Raw genomic sequence first — 17,156 nt, forward strand, 5'->3', positions numbered from 1 at the left:
CTTCCAGGCATTGACTTGTAGAGGCACGTGCTTCGGTGGTAGGCCTTGCTGCCGGCGGCTTGTTCGCTGCTCTTGGCGGGCGTCAGTGTCTACTCCGCGACGTGGGCTGGGTTCACGGCTTGACGGGGGCGTCCGGTTCATGAGTGAAGCAGCACCTCCACCAGATGTCTTGAGGTTCGGACGTAGCCGAAAACAGGAAAGTGTATGTTGAAATCAAACTATTTGGACGAACCTGTGCCCGGTAAAGGTAGAGTCGGATTACACTAGTAAACTCGCACTGATAGCGGTGAACGGAGCGTCGGCCGTCGATCAACCGACAAGTGGCAAAGCGTTTTGGCTTTTTTACACTTGCCATCAAAAATTCTAGCAATATCGTTAGCGTCGGCGGGGGTTCTAAAATAGTTTGAAATGCTCACGAAGTGGGCGTTACGTTTAAAAAGTGATCTACTGCAGTCCTGTAGCTCTTCGATAACTGTAGGCGCCGTTAGCTCGGAGAGTTGCGTACAGCGTAACGGGGTGATAAGTAAATTTGAGGGACAAACGTGGTAGTATGGTGCTATTTTAGAAGTTTCAATATACATAACTGTGACATAATCGTTAGAGATTAAGGTAGCATGTGTCAGTGAAGCTTGCGCATATGGCTGCGCTCTGTGTAAAGGGTAGCATGCTCCTAATCACGGCCAATAACGCACGTTAATTCTTTTCGTACGTCTGGCGCACTCTATACATTGTCTTAGGATATATGCGCAGTAATATGTGTGCCTTTTGTCATTGGTGGCTGGATTCACAACGTGAAGTCGTTGTAATCATCACATTTTCTGACACCTGATGACGGTGTAACTGAAACTAATTTTGCGATTCAAATTTTTTTTAATTTCACATTCGTACAAAACAGACATAAGCAGAAACGATGGTGGGATAAAAGTTGTGTATAGGCAGCTTGACTAGTCTCACCTCCTCGCACAATGACAACCGCACCCGCTCATTAATAGGGTGATGTTATATTGTCACGAGACTTCAGAATTACTGTGGGGAGGGGTGAGGTGGTTGAAGTACTGTGGGGAAAGGTGGAGCTACACTCTAACGCAAAATTACCCGAAAAGGGATCAACGGAGCCCAATAGGCACGCGCGATCAACGGATAGATCGTTGAGGAGCAACCACAGAGGGGAGCGTGCCATGCGAAACCACGTAGTCTAACACGCTCCAAAGGGATAAACCACCAGGTGATTGCAGGCAGCAGGAAAAGCGTTGACAAGGTGACCAGCCCTCCTTTTCCTGCTCGGCTGGCCCAGACTTTCCTTGTATTTTGCCGGCCATGGTTCGCATTGCGTCGCACTCGGAGTGCTCGACCACGGCCGCCTAGATTTCATGGTCTAGGAATTACGACGTCGTGCTTGTGTGTACGCTTGGATGAGCGTGGCCTGCTGCTTTTGCGTTTCGCTGCACCCATGAAGACTGGAGCAAGTCTAGACACGTAACCACGCCGAGCTGTATATCTCTGGCTTCAAGATAGTCGCGACCAACACGTGACAGCAACAGTTCATAAGACCAATATGGCGGCCGAGAAGACAATAGGCCAATCGGATATATACTTCAGTCCGACTCAGGGCAGAAAACAGCGCTTGATTCTAAGGCGAGTAGGTTATCATTATTTATTCTACCCTACATGTAGCGTGTGCGATACGGATCGCGCTTGCCAGCAACGGGCTCCGTCGTGTTTTATAGCGCACGCACGAAATGCATCGCAAAGGTCAACTTTGGCGTCTGCAGTTCGCCTGTGCTTTGCGACCGCCTAAAAATTGGCCGCCATTGCAGTCGGCCTCCTGTACGCTCGCTCATCGAGTGCTCGCCTGTTTTCGCCGCCGCGATGAGCTCCAGGCTGATGATATTGGGCTGAGACCCCGTCGCTGTGTTGGGAGTCGTCGAAAACACGTTGCGGCTTCTCGTAAAGAGCTTCGTTGTATTATGTCGCGCGCTGTAAGGACACCCGAATGGGTGGGCGGGGCTTTTGCTAGCGTCGGAACTCACTGAAAATTGGTCGTCATTGCAGTTGGCTTTCCCGTCAGTCAGTGGCAAGCAGCTCGGCGTCATCCGTTGGCCGCGGTGGCGGACTCACGTTTTCGCGCTGCACTCGCTCGAGTTTGGGGAAAAGGGCCGCATTACCGTCGATTTCTTCGGCGCTAGCTCCACACTAGCTCGGCGCTGTTGGTTGCGGTGGCCAAGCGTACGGTCGCTCTCCTGTTCGAAGTTCACTGGCGGCAGACACTCCGCGTGCAGCGCCATGTTTGGTCTCGCGTTCGCTCGCTCGAGCTGAATGACGTCGCTCGCTTAGGACTCGCCGACTTTCTAGCGGCACGGTGGTTCGCGGAGTTGTGGCTGCGGCTGCCCTTCCTAAGCTGTTGCGCCACGGGGATCTAAATGAGTCTTTGATGATGTGTGACGTCACGGTGAAAGTATTACCATGTCATATCTCACGTATGTTTTCATTTCACCTTGCACGTATTTCTCATTTGCATTTGCATGCATCCTCTGTTACGTGTGACTCACTATTTTACAAGCTCATTGTGCAGCCGTGGGCACACACTGAGCTGAAGACTCTATGCACTGGCGTCTGCGATGCCTGTCATCCATTTCTTTCGTCAGAGCAGCTTCAGAAGGACTGTGTGAGATGTGAAGGTAAAGTTAGTTTGGTGTCATATTTTAACGCTTGTTTTATATTAATGTGCACGTAGTTGTCATATGCGTGCATCTTCATCTTCTGTCTCGTGTGTCTAACTATTTTTACTGTAGTATTGTACGTGCAGCCATAGGAACACAACAGGCAGAAGGCTGAGTGAGCTGACGTCTGTAACGCCTGTCATCTATCGCTTCCGTCGGAGGAGCTCCCCAAGGAGTGAACGAGATTTGACAACGAGACTGGACTTTTACACTTCACCATGAATTGACTTGAAGGAATGGAGAAACTTCATGTGTATGTAGAAAAACAAAAGATTTTGACATCTCACTTTTGCTTTCGTTGTTTCTATGACTGTGAAAGCAGTTACACATAGGTGGCAACTACTTTTTCGCGTCTTTTTTTTCTGCACAGTTTGTTGCTCACTGCGCAGAAAAACAGGCGAAAATCATATTAGGTCTGGCGAAAAGTAAACAAAAAACAATGTTTGAACTGGCGACAAAAAGTTCACCCCATTGAAGTATTTGAGTGCATCATCCGTTCGTCCGGCAAGGTGCAACTGTGAGGACTTACGGTTGCCTGGTAGCCTCGCTGTGGTGGTCAATTGGCTAAGGTACTCGGCTGCTGACCCGCAGGTCGCCAGTTTGAATCCCGGGTGTGGCGGCTGCATTTCCGATGGAGGCGGAAATGTAGGCCCATTTTCTCAAATTTAGGTGGTCGAAATCTATGGAGCCCTCCCCTATGGCGTTCCTCATAATCATATGGTGGTTTTGGGACGTTAAACCCCATACATCAATCATTACGGTTGCCCGGTAAGGTGTAAATGTGGGAATTAACAGTTGCCCTGTAGGGTGCAAATGTGAAGACTAAATGTTAGTCCTTTGAGGTGAATTGTGGGACTAACGGTTACTCACGTAAGTGTAAATGTGAGGACTAAGTTGTAGTCTCTTGAGCTCATCTGTGTGGACTAACAGTTACACCCGGTGCCGTTGGTCTTGAATGAAAAAATGGTTGTGGCAGCACCACTAGTCCCCGAAAGGACGAACCACACACCCCTTTAGCACCCTTTTGCCTTAGTGTGTAGCCAGTGAGCAGCTAGCTCCTGAGCAATGCGTCCGTCACGGCTGAATCTTGAGCAGAGAAAAAGCTCGAGGTCTTCTTTTTCCTTCACTGCGAGAGCCGCCCTTGCCCTCGACCAACTATCTGAGGGAGGCATTAGCCCCATTCCTAAAATGAAAAAAAGACATAGCACTACCTCGAAGCTACAACTTAGACACGTGAAAAAAAAGCAGTTAAAAAATTTAGGTAAAGGGAAAGTAGAAATTGATGAGCATGCCAATATAGAAAAAGTCCATAACGAACAAGCAAGTTCAAAAAGTAAATAAAAAGCAGAAACCGAGAGCTGTGAAAGGTAAAAGGTGATGGTTTCATGCTCACAACATAAAAGATGTCTAACCTCGGTGGTGTGCTGGTCCATGCCTGCACTGTTCAGCCTCGGACCATTTTGTGGTTCACGTCACTGATATAGCGTGGCGCTTTATTTGGGCCAAAATATCGGCTCAGTACATTTTAAATAAATCACGGCAACGAACGGGCGTCCACATTCAAAGTTGGTCTCCGGGGTTGCAGAACTATTCTCTGGTGGATGTTAAGAGGTCGTGCGTTTGCCTGCTGTTGCTAACTGATGTGCAGTCACGCAAGCTGTCGAGCTTCCTGAGTACGCTCTGAGAATTGTCCACTGAGCATGCTCTGCGAAAAGTGTAGCATGATCTTCATAGGTCTGCATTGTCTGTGTAAAGTCCAGCATAGCGTCCAGCATGGTATACACTTCGCGGCCGTAGATTTGCCTAACTGGCGCTAATCGCGTCGTCTCTTTCAAGACGGCATTATGCGTGAAAGTCGCATAGGCAAGATTCGGTCCAATTTTTTGTGCTGTGCGTCGATTTACGTTGCGATTAGGCGTGCGAGCACCTTATTCCGTCGCTTGGTAAGTTCATTGTTTTGAGGGTGGTATCCAGTTGTCGTTAGGTGTCGGGTGCTGCTTAGTTCGGAAACTTCGTCCATATGCTGCGCTATAAATGCTGTTGCTCTGTCCATTATAATACTGGAAGGAGCACCATGACGAAAGAGGATGCACATGAAAAATTACGCAACCACAAAGGCTGTAGCTCATAGAATCGCCTGCGTTTCAGCGTAACGTGTCAAATAGTCGGTCGCAATGATCACCCATTTGTTGTTCTCCATAGCGAAGGGAACCGAGAATGTTCATGCCGACATGGTCAAACGTCGTTGAATGAGCTGAAGAAAATCGGCTGGCTTAACAGATGGGCCCTTTCGACACTGGCATTCCTGACAGCCCTTGACGTAATGTTTAGCGCCTGCCGGGAGTCGAAGCCAATAGTACCTCTCACTCCCCTTGCGAATGTCTGTGAGTAGCAGTTGACCAGATATGAGTTCATCATGTCAAGCGGAGAGGACGTCGTCTTTCATGCCTCGAAGAACCTCCAGGGGGTAAGCATGGTTGTTCGAACGGGCGTTCTTCTTGTACAGAACGCTGTCTCACAGGCAGAACAACGTCAACGAACGAGATAGATGAAGTGGTATGATGCGTCCTGGCCCTCCAAATGATCGGGGATTTGACAAAACCCTGCGTCATGTCACTGCCGTCCGCTAAAGTCGGATGAGCTAATGGCGCCCAGGAAAGCTTCATCGTCCCCTGCTTCCTGACTGATAAAATGAAGTAATGCGTGTGACAGTGTGTCAGCGCCTTCATGTTTACGGCTGGACTTATAGGGGATGATGACGTGAAATTCCTGCAGCCTTAAGTTCCACCATGCCAGTCGTCCTGACGGGTTATACACAAGCTTGCCAACCCACAGAGGATGTGGTGGTCCGTCACTATCTTGATGGGACATCCATAAAGGTACTGGCGAAAGTTGGTGATTGCCCACACGACTGTGAGGCACTCTTTCTCCGTAGTGAAATAATTCGCATCGGCACAGGATAGGGAGCGGCTGGCATGGACTATGACTCTTTCAATGTCATCTTGACGCTGAACGAGCACTGCACCGAGACTAATGTTACGGACGTCAATATGCACCTCCATGTTAGCATCATTGTTGAAATGAGCGAAAGTGGCCGCTGATTGCATGTGCTGTCGCACTTTATCAAAAGTTGCTTGTTGCTTGTTTTGCCAGACAAATGGCGTGTCGTCCATTTTGAGAAAAGTCAGGGGCTTCCCTATTTCTAAAAAGGCATGAATGAACCAGCGATAGTGTGTTCACATCAAAGAGGCACCGGACGGCTTTCTTATCTACTGTTAGCATCATTGTTGGAATAAGTGAAAGTGGCCGCTGATTGCATGTGCTGTCACACTTTATCAAAAGTTGCTTGTTGCTTGTTTTGCCAGACAAATGGCGTGTCGTCCAATTTGAGGAAAGTCAGGGGCTTCCTTATTTTAAAAAAAGGCATGAATGAACCAGCGATAGTGTGTGCACATCAAAGAGGCACCGGACGGCTTTCTTATTGACTGAAGCTGCCAAATCGGCAACATCACCAAGCTTGTCTGAAATGGGCCAGACCCCTTCCATGCAACTAGATGTTCAACAAGTTTGAGTTCCTTATAACTGAAATGGCAGCTCTTCTGTAGATTCTGTTGATGAGGTATGCCGATCAAATAGCCACCAGCATGCTGCGCAGACGGTGAAGGTGCTGTTCGAAAGACGCAGAAAAAGCCACCACATCGTCCCGATAGATTAGTCTGCCACTTCAGCCCTGTGACGACAGTGTCTATTATTCGCTGGAAAGTTGCTGGCGCGGAACACAAGCCAAAAAGAAGTATTTGAAATTGGTGGAGGCCATTTCGGGTTACGAATGCTGTTTTTTCATGGTCTCACTGATATACCTTGATTAGCCAGTAAGAACTTTCAAGATCGAAAGAACAGAAATTATAGGCACGGTCCAAATTTCCGCCGCCCTTTACTACGGCGTCTCTCAGAATCATATTGTCACGGGGTCGTGACGTGGCCGAAGACAGCAGACTTCTTGTTGGAATTTAACTGTTTATTTGGGCGAACCTGTGCCCGGTAAACAGAAAGTGCAATTACAGCAGCAGTCTCGCACAGATAGCAGTCTCAGACTGATAGCGGCGAACGGAGCGTCGGCCTTCGATCAACAACTGACAAGCGGCGAAGCGCGTCGGCATTTATACTCCCGCCGTCGAATGTTCTAGCGCTATCGCTGGCGGCGGCGTGCGTTCCAGAACAATCTGTACCATTCGCACAGTGGGCGTGATCTTATCGAAATGATCTACTACAGTCCGGAACCCTCTAGAAAACAGCAGGCGCGGTTTGCGCTGAGAATCGTGTGGTGTTTTGGGACGATAACAAAAACTTGGGAAATGGAACGTGGCATTGCCCCCCTCTGAAAAAGGCATCGTCTCGATGCTTTAACTAAAGATGAAGGTACAATAATAATGCAAGAAAGTACAATGAATAAATTACGATACAACAATAATACAAAAAACACTGGTTCAGTTTGTTAACGCGCATGAAACGGCTTGAGGCGCGCGACATGGACGACTTCAGGTCGCGATCGGCGTCGTTGAGAGTTCGTAATGCCGTCGGGGACAACCTCGTAATCAAGTGGGCCGAGACGTCGAACCACCCTGTACGGTCCGAAGTACCGTCGCAGAAGCTTTTCACTTAGTCCACGTCGGCGTATCGGCGTCCACACCCAAACACGTTCACCGGGCTGGTATTCCACGAAGCGTCGTCGAAGGTTGTAACGGTGGCTGTCAGTCGTCTGTTGATTCTTGATACGGAGACGCGCAAGTTGTCGGGCTTCTTCAGCGCGATGAAGGTACTCGCTCACATCGAGGTTTTCTTCGTCGGTGACGTTGGGTAACATGGCATCGAGCGTCGTTGCCGGGCTCCTTCCGTAGACCAATTTGTATGGAGATATCTGCGTCGTCTCCTACACCGCCGTGTTGTATGCGAAGGTCACATACGGAAGAATGGCATCCCACGTCTTGTGTTCGACATCGACGTACATTGACAGCATGTCGGCGATCGTCTTGTTAAGCCGTTCGGTGAGGCCGTTGGTCTGTGGGTGGTACGCTGTCGTCCGGCGGTGGTTTGTTTGGCTGTATGCCAAGATCGCTTGAGTTAAGTCGGCAGTGAATGCCGTTCCTCTGTCGGTGATAAGGACCTCCGGGGCGCCGTGACGTAGGACGATATTTTCGACGAAGAACTTAGCTACCTCGGATGCACTGCCTTTTGGCAGGGATTTTGTCTCGGCGTAGCGGGTGAGGTAGTCGGTGGCTACCACGATCCACTTGTTTCCGAAAGCCGACGTCGGGAACGGCCCCAATAGGTCCATACCAATCTGCTGAAAAGGTCGGCAAGGTGGATCAATTGGCTGCAGAAGTCCCGCTGGCCTTGTCGGCGGTGTCTTGCGTCGCTGACAGTCCCGGCATGTCCTCACATAACGAGTGACGTCGGTGGTAAGACGCGGCCAGTAGTACCTTTCTTGTATCCTCGCGAGCGTGCGAGAAACACCGAGGTGCCCTGCCGTCGGATCGTCGTGCAGGGCCTGCAGGAGTTCTGGTCGCAGAGCTGAAGGCACCACAAGGAGATACTTAGCCCGAAGCGGTGAAAAGTTTTTCTTTTGTAGAAGACCATTTCGTAGAAAAAACGATGCAAGTGCGCGCTTGAATACCTTCGGGACTTCGGCGGTCCTGCCTTCGAGGTATTCTATTAGGGCCTTAAGTTCCGGGTCGGCCCGCTGTCGTTCAGCGAAGTCGTCGGTAGTTATCGTTCCCAAGAAGTAGTCGTCATCCGGGTCGTCGGGGAGCGGTTGGTCGACAGGCGCACGAGAGAGACAGTCGGCGTCGGAGTGTTTTTTGCCGGACTTGTAAATGACAGTAATGTCATATTCTTGAAGTCTCAGGCTCCATCGTGCGAGGCGACCTGAAGGGTCCTTCAAAGTGGCTAGCCAACACAAGGCGTGGTGGTCGCTCACAACTTTGAAGGGCCTGCCGTAGAGGTATGGGCGAAATTTCGACGTAGCCCAGATGATGGCGAGGCACTCCTTTTCTGTTGTGGAATAATTTGCTTCTGCTTTGGATAGCGATCGGCTGGCGTAACTAATAACCCTTTCAAGTCCGTCAGCCCTCTGCACAAGAACGGCGCCAAGACCTACGCTGCTTGCGTCAGTATGTATTTCTGTCTCGGCGAATTCGTTGAAATGGGCAAGTAACGGCGGCGTCTGGAGGCGATGTTTAAGCTCCTGGAAAGCGTGTTCCTGTGGCGTTTCCCACTTGAACTCCACGTCGGCCTTAGTAAGGTTAGTGAGAGGATCGGCGATGTGGGCGAAGTTTTTCACGAACCGCCTATAATAGGCGCACAGGCCCAGAAATCGGCGCACGGCTTTCTTGTCAGTGGGCGGCGGGAATTCGGCGATGGCGGCTGTTTTCCGTGGATCAGGACGAACTCCAGACTTGCTGATAACGTGCCCCAGAAACAAGAGCTCTTCATACGCAAATCTGCACTTTTCTGGCTTCAGTGTGAGTCCGGAAGTCTTGATGGCTTGAAGTACAGCTTCAAGGCGCCGAAGATGCTCGTCGAAACTCGAAGAAAACACGACGACGTCGTCCAAGTACACAAGGCAAGTCTGCCACTTCAATCCTGCCAGTACTGTATCCATAACGCGTTGAAAAGTTGCAGGCGCTGAGCAAAGGCCGAAGGGCATCACCTTAAACTCGAAGAGGCCGTCCGGTGTTATAAACGCCGTCTTCTCTCGGTCTCTTTCGTCGACTTCGATTTGCCAATAGCCAGTCTTGAGGTCCATTGACGAAAAGTACTTGGCGTTATGGAGCCGATCAAGTGCGTCGTCTATTCGTGGGAGAGGATACACGTCCTTTCTTGTGATTTTGTTCAGGCGGCGATAATCGACGCAAAAACGTAGGGTCCCATCCTTTTTCTTCACTAACACCACGGGGGATGCCCATGGGCTGTTGGACGGCTGGATAATATCATCCCGCAGCATTTCATCAACTTGTCTCTTGATGGCCTCACGTTCTCGCGTCGAAACCCTGTACGGACTCTGACGGAGTGGTCTGGCATTTTCTTCGGTTATGATGCGATGTTTCGTGATTGGGGTCTGCCGAATTTTCGATGACGACGAAAAGCAATCTTCGTATTGCAGGAGCAGGGCCTTGAGCTGTTCTTGCTTATCGTTCGGAAGTCTGGGATTGACGTCGAAAGCTATGGGAGGGGCTTGGTTCCTCTGAGCAGGTTCCGCAGAATCGGCGAGGGCGAAAGCACTGGTGGCTTCGACGATTTCTTCGATGTATGCGACCGTTGTTCCTTTGTTAACATGTTTGTACTCATTGCTGAAATTTGTGAGCATAACCGTTGCTTTGCCTCCCCGCAACTCTGCAATTCCTCTTGCGACGCAAATATTTCGGGTGACCAACAGATGCTGACTGCCTTCAACGACGCCTTCGAAGTCAGGTGATTCAGGAGCGCCGACTGAAATAATGACGCTTGAGCGAGGCGGAATGGTGACTTGTTCTTCCAGCACATTCAAGGCATGGTGTCTAGACGGCGTGCGCGGCGGTAGTGCTTCTTCTGTGGATAACGTTATTGACTTTGTTTTTAGGTTGATGACAGCACCATGGAGGCATAAGAAGTCCATGCCAAGGATGACATCTCTCGAGCAACGCTGTAGGACTACGAAGTCTGTAGGATAAATACGGCCGTTAATGGTGACCCTCGCTGTGCAGATTCCTGCAGGCGTTACGAGATGACCTCCGGCTGTGCGGATTTCAGGGCCTTTCCAAGCTGTCCTAACTTTCTTTAACTTCGCGGCGAACGACCCACTGATGACAGAATAGTCGGCTCCAGTATCGATGAGAGCGGTCACACTGTGGCCGTCGATAAGAACGTCGAGGTCGCTAATTCGCCGTCTCGCATTACAGTTAGGGCGTGGCGTCGGGTCACGGCTGCGTCGACTTGTTCCGCTGCTTCCATGTTGCGTCGTCAGGCCACCTTCGGTAAGTGAGCTTTCGTCGTCAGGGCTTTGCCTGGTTGGCGTTGTGTTCGGAAAGCTCCGTCGTGGCGTCGTCGTCGTCGGAGGATCTTCGGTAGTTCGTCGCACAGCAACCGCACCTCCACCGGTTGCTGCCCTTAGTTTCCCGGATACGGGCTAGGAGACCGGCCCCGCGTTGGGCCAGAGTACTGTCGGTGGTGCGGTGACGTGCGGCGGCTGGGCGACGGCGAACGCGAAGGGCTTCGTGGTGTCCACCGAGTTCCTGTCAGGTAGTCGGCGATGTCACGTGGTCGTTCTCCTGGCTGCGGACGTGGTGCATCGACGGCGAAGCCACGCAGTCCCATCTGTCGGTACTGGCAACGGCGGTAAGTGTGTCCGGCCTCGCCGCAGTGGTAGCACAGTGGGCGGTGGTCAGGGGTGCGCCAAACGTCGGTTTTCCTCGGCGCACTGCGCTGGCCCGCTGGTGAACGGTAGGTCGTCGGTGGGGGTGGTGGCGGCGGTGGTGTCTGGCGACGGAAGTGCGACGGGGCGGCGTTCTGGCGTGGACGGGGAGGAGCGGTGTGGCGTACTGCAGCGGCGTAGCTCATAGTTTCTGGCTCGGGCAGTGGTGTAGGGGGAATTCGAAGTGATTGCCGAACTTCTTCTCGCACAATGTCGGCGATCGAATCCACTTGAGGTTGCGCCGAAGGCAACAGTTTGCGCAGCTCTTCCCGCACGATCGCTCGGATCGTTTCACGCAGGTTTTCGGAGTCACTGGTTTGAGCAGCAGCGCATTCTGGAGTCAGGCGACGATTATACTGTCTGGTGCGCATGTGAAGGGTTTTTTCGATGGTGGTCGCCTCGGATACAAATTCTTGGACGGTGTTCGGTGGATTCCTCATTAGTCCCGCGAAGAGCTCCTGTTTGACCCCTCGCATGAGGAAACGAACTTTCTTCTCCTCAGGCATGTCTGGGTCAGCGTGACGAAATAGGCGGGTCATCTCCTCTGCGAAAATTCCAACCTTTTCATTCGGTAGCTGAACCCGGGTCTCTAGTTGAGCAGCGGCCCTTTCTTTGCGAGCGACGCTCGCGAACGTTTGCAGAAATGTGCCGCACAAGACATCCCACGTTCGGAGCGTGGACTCACGATTCTCTAGCCAGGTCCTTGCGGTGTCTTCCAGGTAGAAGTACACACGCCGGAGCTTTTCTTCGTTGTCCCAGTGGTTGAGGGCGGCCACACGATCGTATGTTTCTAACCAGGACTCCGGGTCTTCGAACGATGACCCATGGAAAATTGGTGGTTCCCTGGGTTGATGCATGACCATCGTGGGCAGGGATGCGGCGGTTGTCATTGTCGCTGCAGTCGCGGTCATGGCCTTGGTCTTCCGCGCCTTGTCTTCCAGAATCCCGTACTCCGGTGGTAGCCCTTGCTGTCGGCGGCTTGTTCGATGCTCCTGGTTGGCGTCGGTGTCTTCTCCGCGACGTGGGCTGGGTTCACGGCTTGACGGGGGCGTGCGGTACATGAACGAAGCAGCACCTCCACCAGATGTCACGGGGTCGTGACGTGGCCGAAGACAGCAGACTTCTTGTTGGAATTTAACTGTTTATTTGGGCGAACCTGTGCCCGGTAAACAGAAAGTCCAATTACAGCAGCAGTCTCGCACAGATAGCAGTCTCAGACTGATAGCGGCGAACGGAGCGTCGGCCTTCGATCAACAACTGACAAGCGGCGAAGCGCGTCGGCATTTATACTCCCGCCGTCGAATGTTCTAGCGCTATCGCTGGCGGCGGCGTGCGTTCCAGAACAATCTGTACCATTTGCACAGTGGGCGTGATCTTATCGAAATGATCTACTACAGTCCGGAACCCTCTAGAAAACAGCAGGCGCGGTTTGCGCTGAGAATCGTGTGGTGTTTTGGGACGATAAGAAAAACTTGGGAAATGGAACGTGGCAATATGGTGGTTTTGAGACGTTAGCCCCACAAATAAATCAAGAAATTATGGGCATGACGACGTCTACCCAGCGAGTCGTTGATACGTGCCAGTGGGTACACGTCCTTTCTGTTCAGGTTGTTAAGCTTTCTGGTAGTCGACCCAGAGTCGTAGTGACCTGTTTTCTTTTCGACACGGGAGACTGGTGACGACTACGGGCTGTTGCATGGTTCGATAAAGTAATCGTCAAACATGTCACGTACTTGTATACGTAGCCCATCCTGTTCTTTAGCCGACATGCGGTAAGGCCGCTGGTGTATCGGGTGTGCGTCATCGTACGTGATGATGCTGTGTTGAGTGATGCATTCCTGGCAGATCTTTGAAGAACTTGTGAAGCAGGACCCGAATTAAAAAAGGAGCGCTCGCCGCGCAGTGTGGGTACCGGTGGACAGATCAGGATTCGTAACAATATTCTAATGAATCGTCTCTGCGGTATCCACTAGTCCTGACGTGAGACAGTTGGTGACGATTGCTACTTCGTGGGCAAACATCATTGAAGTGCTACGGGAAAGATCTCGATGCTCTTTGCTAAAGTGCAATGCAGATCGGTCATCACGAAGGTGTATTACACTGTTAGATACACAAATGACTCACTGCAGGTAGTGTATCAAGTTTGTTTCAGCCACCCCTTCACTATCACCCAAACCACAGCTTGTCACGTCAACTACGACACTTTCTCGTGGAGGAAGTGTCGTGCTATGTTCAGAAACACGGAGTACGTCGGCACACCGTTCGTCGACCTTCACGTCGATCACGCGCTGTGCTAGGACCGTGACGCGGCGATCTTGCAGATCAATAATATCACCATTCTCGTGCAGAAAATCAACTCCCAGAATGACGGCACTGCAGCATTCACGTAGGACAAGGCAGCTTGCTACAAATGTGTACCCGTGAATCTGAACTCGAGTTGCGCAAGTGCCCAGTGGAGTAACGATGTGGCCGCCAGCCATCCGAATCGGCGAGTTATGCCACGACGTATGAACCTCATTTAGCTTCGTCTTGTTGCCAGTTTCTCGCTCAGTATTAAATAGTCTCCGCATTACCGTGCATTAACCTTGTAAGCATCATTTGTCACCGGCATGTCGAGTGAAAGCCGGCCATCCCATGCAGCAGCAGGGTATACCAGATGAGTATCTGTACGGCTCAGCGTCAGTAGGAGGTCTTCAGAATTTCGACGTTCAGTGACACCGCCCCCCTTTGTTTAGTTTTTCAAGCGGGCGCTGGGAGACCGTGCGGTAGAATACGCTGGGGCCACGATGTGAATTGCCTCGACGATGGTGATCACGACTGGCGCCTGGCAGACGGTGGTGCATGTTGCCCGGAGAGATAGTTTTCGATGTCGTGGGTTTGCTGGCCGTAGCGGGGGCGAGTATACGCCGTGAAAAGACAAAGCTAAAGATAGCGGTATGAGCCACTGGCCGTACAAGTGATCAGCTTTTCCGCCGTGAAAGCACGGATGCCGGTGATCTGGTGTGCGCCAAACATCCGACTTCTGAAGAGACGTGTTTCGATCATCGACGTACTGGACCGGTTGCTTCGGACATTGGGTGACAGGAGCGCCACGGACAAACAGCAAGGGCAATGGGATGTACGTACCTTCGTAGTAAAATATGGGCGGCGCTGCACTCTAAGCCAAAACGGAGCAACAGGGGTATAGGGGTTGCTCCTTTCAGGGAGCAATTGCATTGCCACTCCCATTACTCTCCTAAAAGGAGTAACTGCAGAGGGAGGAACCGTTGCTCTCCTTTCAGTTCCTCCTTCGGGGGATGAACAGTTACTCCCTCCAGTTTTTCCCTGCAGACCAACAGTTACTCCCACCAGTTGCTCCCTGCCGACCAACCATTACTCCCACCAGTTGCTCTTCTAAGAGCAACAGTTACTCTTTACCGTTCCTCCCACGTGTTCGCAGTTACTCTCTGAAAACCAACTGCACATGCTTCCAGTTACTCCTTGGGGAAATGAGTATTTATCTCGAGTATGCTTGTCACATGCTTAACACATGGCGAGAGCTCCTTGGAAGAGCACTGCTTGGGTGCTTCTAACACAAAATGTGGACAATATTGAAAGGAAAATAAATGCTTTATTGTTCTTTTTATGAGGCGACGTGTGACCACACGTAAAAGTAGACTTCACCACACCACAGCCAGCACTAAACAAACACCATAATACATCAAAGGTTTTCTGCGTCATCCGTGGAAAAACAATCTTGAATTTCTAGCATAGGGCAGTCTGTGTCATCATTGGTGAGAGAAGGGCAACTTCTCTAATTCTGAAGAACTCAAGTTTCGCAGCTGGTGTTTCCATCAGGCTAGTGCAGCAGAACGTCACCGCAGGTATATGTGAAGCATCTAATTGCTGCAAGAAAAAAAATAGAAGTGTGGTGTTAAACATGCCAGAATCAATTCATAACAATGAGTCACACACACTACAGCAGCGCTTACATTCTAGGATGTCTACTGCAAAACGAAATGTGAAAAAAAGGAAGGTTCGGCCAAACGTTACTTGGCAAGCCATATAAATGCTGATGTGGTAGACGCTCTTCACATGATGTCTCAGACAGCAATATTCTGGAAGAAAATGTGCAGCACCTCAACAAGGCATATTTGTAGCAGTTAAAGATACCCTTAGGTTCAGTTAACTTGTTTCCTATACAAAGCTGAGTGACATTTCTATGAGCCCATTCACCAATGGGCATTCTAAACGAGGTCATGTGTGTGGCAAATAACACGTACTGTCCGCTCATGTTAAAATACTTATTTAGCTCGTGCACATAGTTGCTCTTGATTCTACTGTTCTATCATACGCTGCTGCGTCTTCAATTGTGCAATACCTGTAGGCACAAGCCAAGCATGCAAAGCCTGCTTGAAAGCAACCATTTGCAGAGGCTACATGATAATCTTCAGTATATGTCTTTGTACCTGACGCAAACGGCTGGACAAAACTATAGACAAATAAATGTAGACCGTGCTACCTTCAAAAAATGCTTTAAATTTAGAAAACTAGGGTGCATTTGTTCACTCGGTTGACGAGTCAGAGCCACGAGATATGTAAACGAAGCAATATATCTTAAGGCATGCACAGATATTCTGATTCTTTGTTTGACAGTGTCACAGATAGCTTGCCAATACATATATATTTGAGAGCAACAAGATGTGAAGCTTTTATTAGTTCAACGTCTTGTTGGTTCACAGCCAAACAGGTTACTGCTTGTTAGACAAATTGGAATAAGCACACCATGGTTTCCAAAAAAAAAGCATTATTAGAAGTTAGCTCCCGGTGTGAATGTCTGCCTATTTATTTTGTACTGCCTTCTACATGTGCCACAAAGACATTTGTTGAGGATGTGCTACCAGTCAAGCCAAGATCGCATACTTGGTCAATGTGATGGAAATACAAACATTAGAAACACTGCCACCTCTAGTAAGAGCATAACACTTCAGTATCTTTGACTAGCAAAGAGGTGCACAAGAAAGTTAAGCCCACTCTTGCGGAACTTTGAACGCGAATATTTCAGAGTGGGGGAGGTCAACATGCTGTGGCACTTTTAAACCCACGAAACATCTGCAGAAAACAGGGTAAAGGCAAGTCAAGAAACGCTGTTATGAAGGCCTGCGCATGTACAGCTTTGTGAATCTAGGCCCAAGTGTTATGCTTTGTGCAAGCCAAAATCTATGTAAATAGGGAAAGCATACTTTTAGGAGTACCAGCGTAAACAAATCTTGGCAGTTGGCTTTTTAGTACAAACAGCAATCCCTGCAATGAAAACATAAACATTTTATCTTAACGGTAACAGTGTGAGCACACACACTGGCCAGTGTACCCATGTGGCATAATGAACTATTCTCTGGCCAACACATGCACAGTTTGCCCCTAAAAAGCGATGCTTTCATATACGTAGTACAAAAAGTCTGCACTTACGAAAATTCACTTGCTTTCTGTACTTTAGCATCGTTGGGAGCATCTTTATCTGCAGTATAACCAAATTTGTGTCATATCCCTGAAAAAAAAGTAAAAGACATGCATCAAATATTGTTTCATTTGGTAGCATTGAAGTCAGGTTAAGAACAGCCAAGTGGGAATCAGCCTAATTATGTGCATGCGGCAAATCCCAAACGGCGTTATTGAGGTTGTCGAAATTTTCGTCGATTTGTATTAACGTCGATATGTGACTTCAACGGCATGCCAAGTTTTCACAGCGCATAAAGATTTCATGATTCAGAATAATGACAGCGCTAACGAGAACATACAGCATTTATGATTGTCTTTTACAATATTCAGTTTTGCTAAGGTTTTGCATCTCTAAAGAAATCTGAAAGATTTGGGTCATTCCTCCTCCAATTGTTCTGTCAATATGTAAACTGCTCGCTTGATGGTGCGCTTATAAAATAGTACGTCCAGCGCAGAGGTGAAGCAAGTGACGCAGTGATATGGGCAGATTTTTTTTTAGGCGTGCGGGG

General features: G+C 49.8%; 1 protein-coding gene across 1 annotated transcript in view; it reads left to right on the top strand.

Annotated features, from left to right (window-relative positions):
* The first annotated feature begins 7,655 nt into the window (after nucleotides 1-7,655).
* The window catches only part of LOC119180588 (uncharacterized), a 495,071-nt gene continuing 485,570 nt past the window's right edge, over nucleotides 7,656-17,156 (top strand). The window contains exon 1 of the mRNA XM_075882928.1: nucleotides 7,656-7,752. The gene's annotated coding sequence lies outside the window, so the exon portion shown is untranslated. The remainder of the gene's footprint in view (nucleotides 7,753-17,156) is intronic.

Source organism: Rhipicephalus microplus, unplaced genomic scaffold (genome assembly GCF_043290135.1).
Source record: "Rhipicephalus microplus isolate Deutch F79 unplaced genomic scaffold, USDA_Rmic scaffold_14, whole genome shotgun sequence".
In the NCBI taxonomy this organism is placed as follows: Eukaryota; Metazoa; Arthropoda; class Arachnida; order Ixodida; family Ixodidae; genus Rhipicephalus; species Rhipicephalus microplus.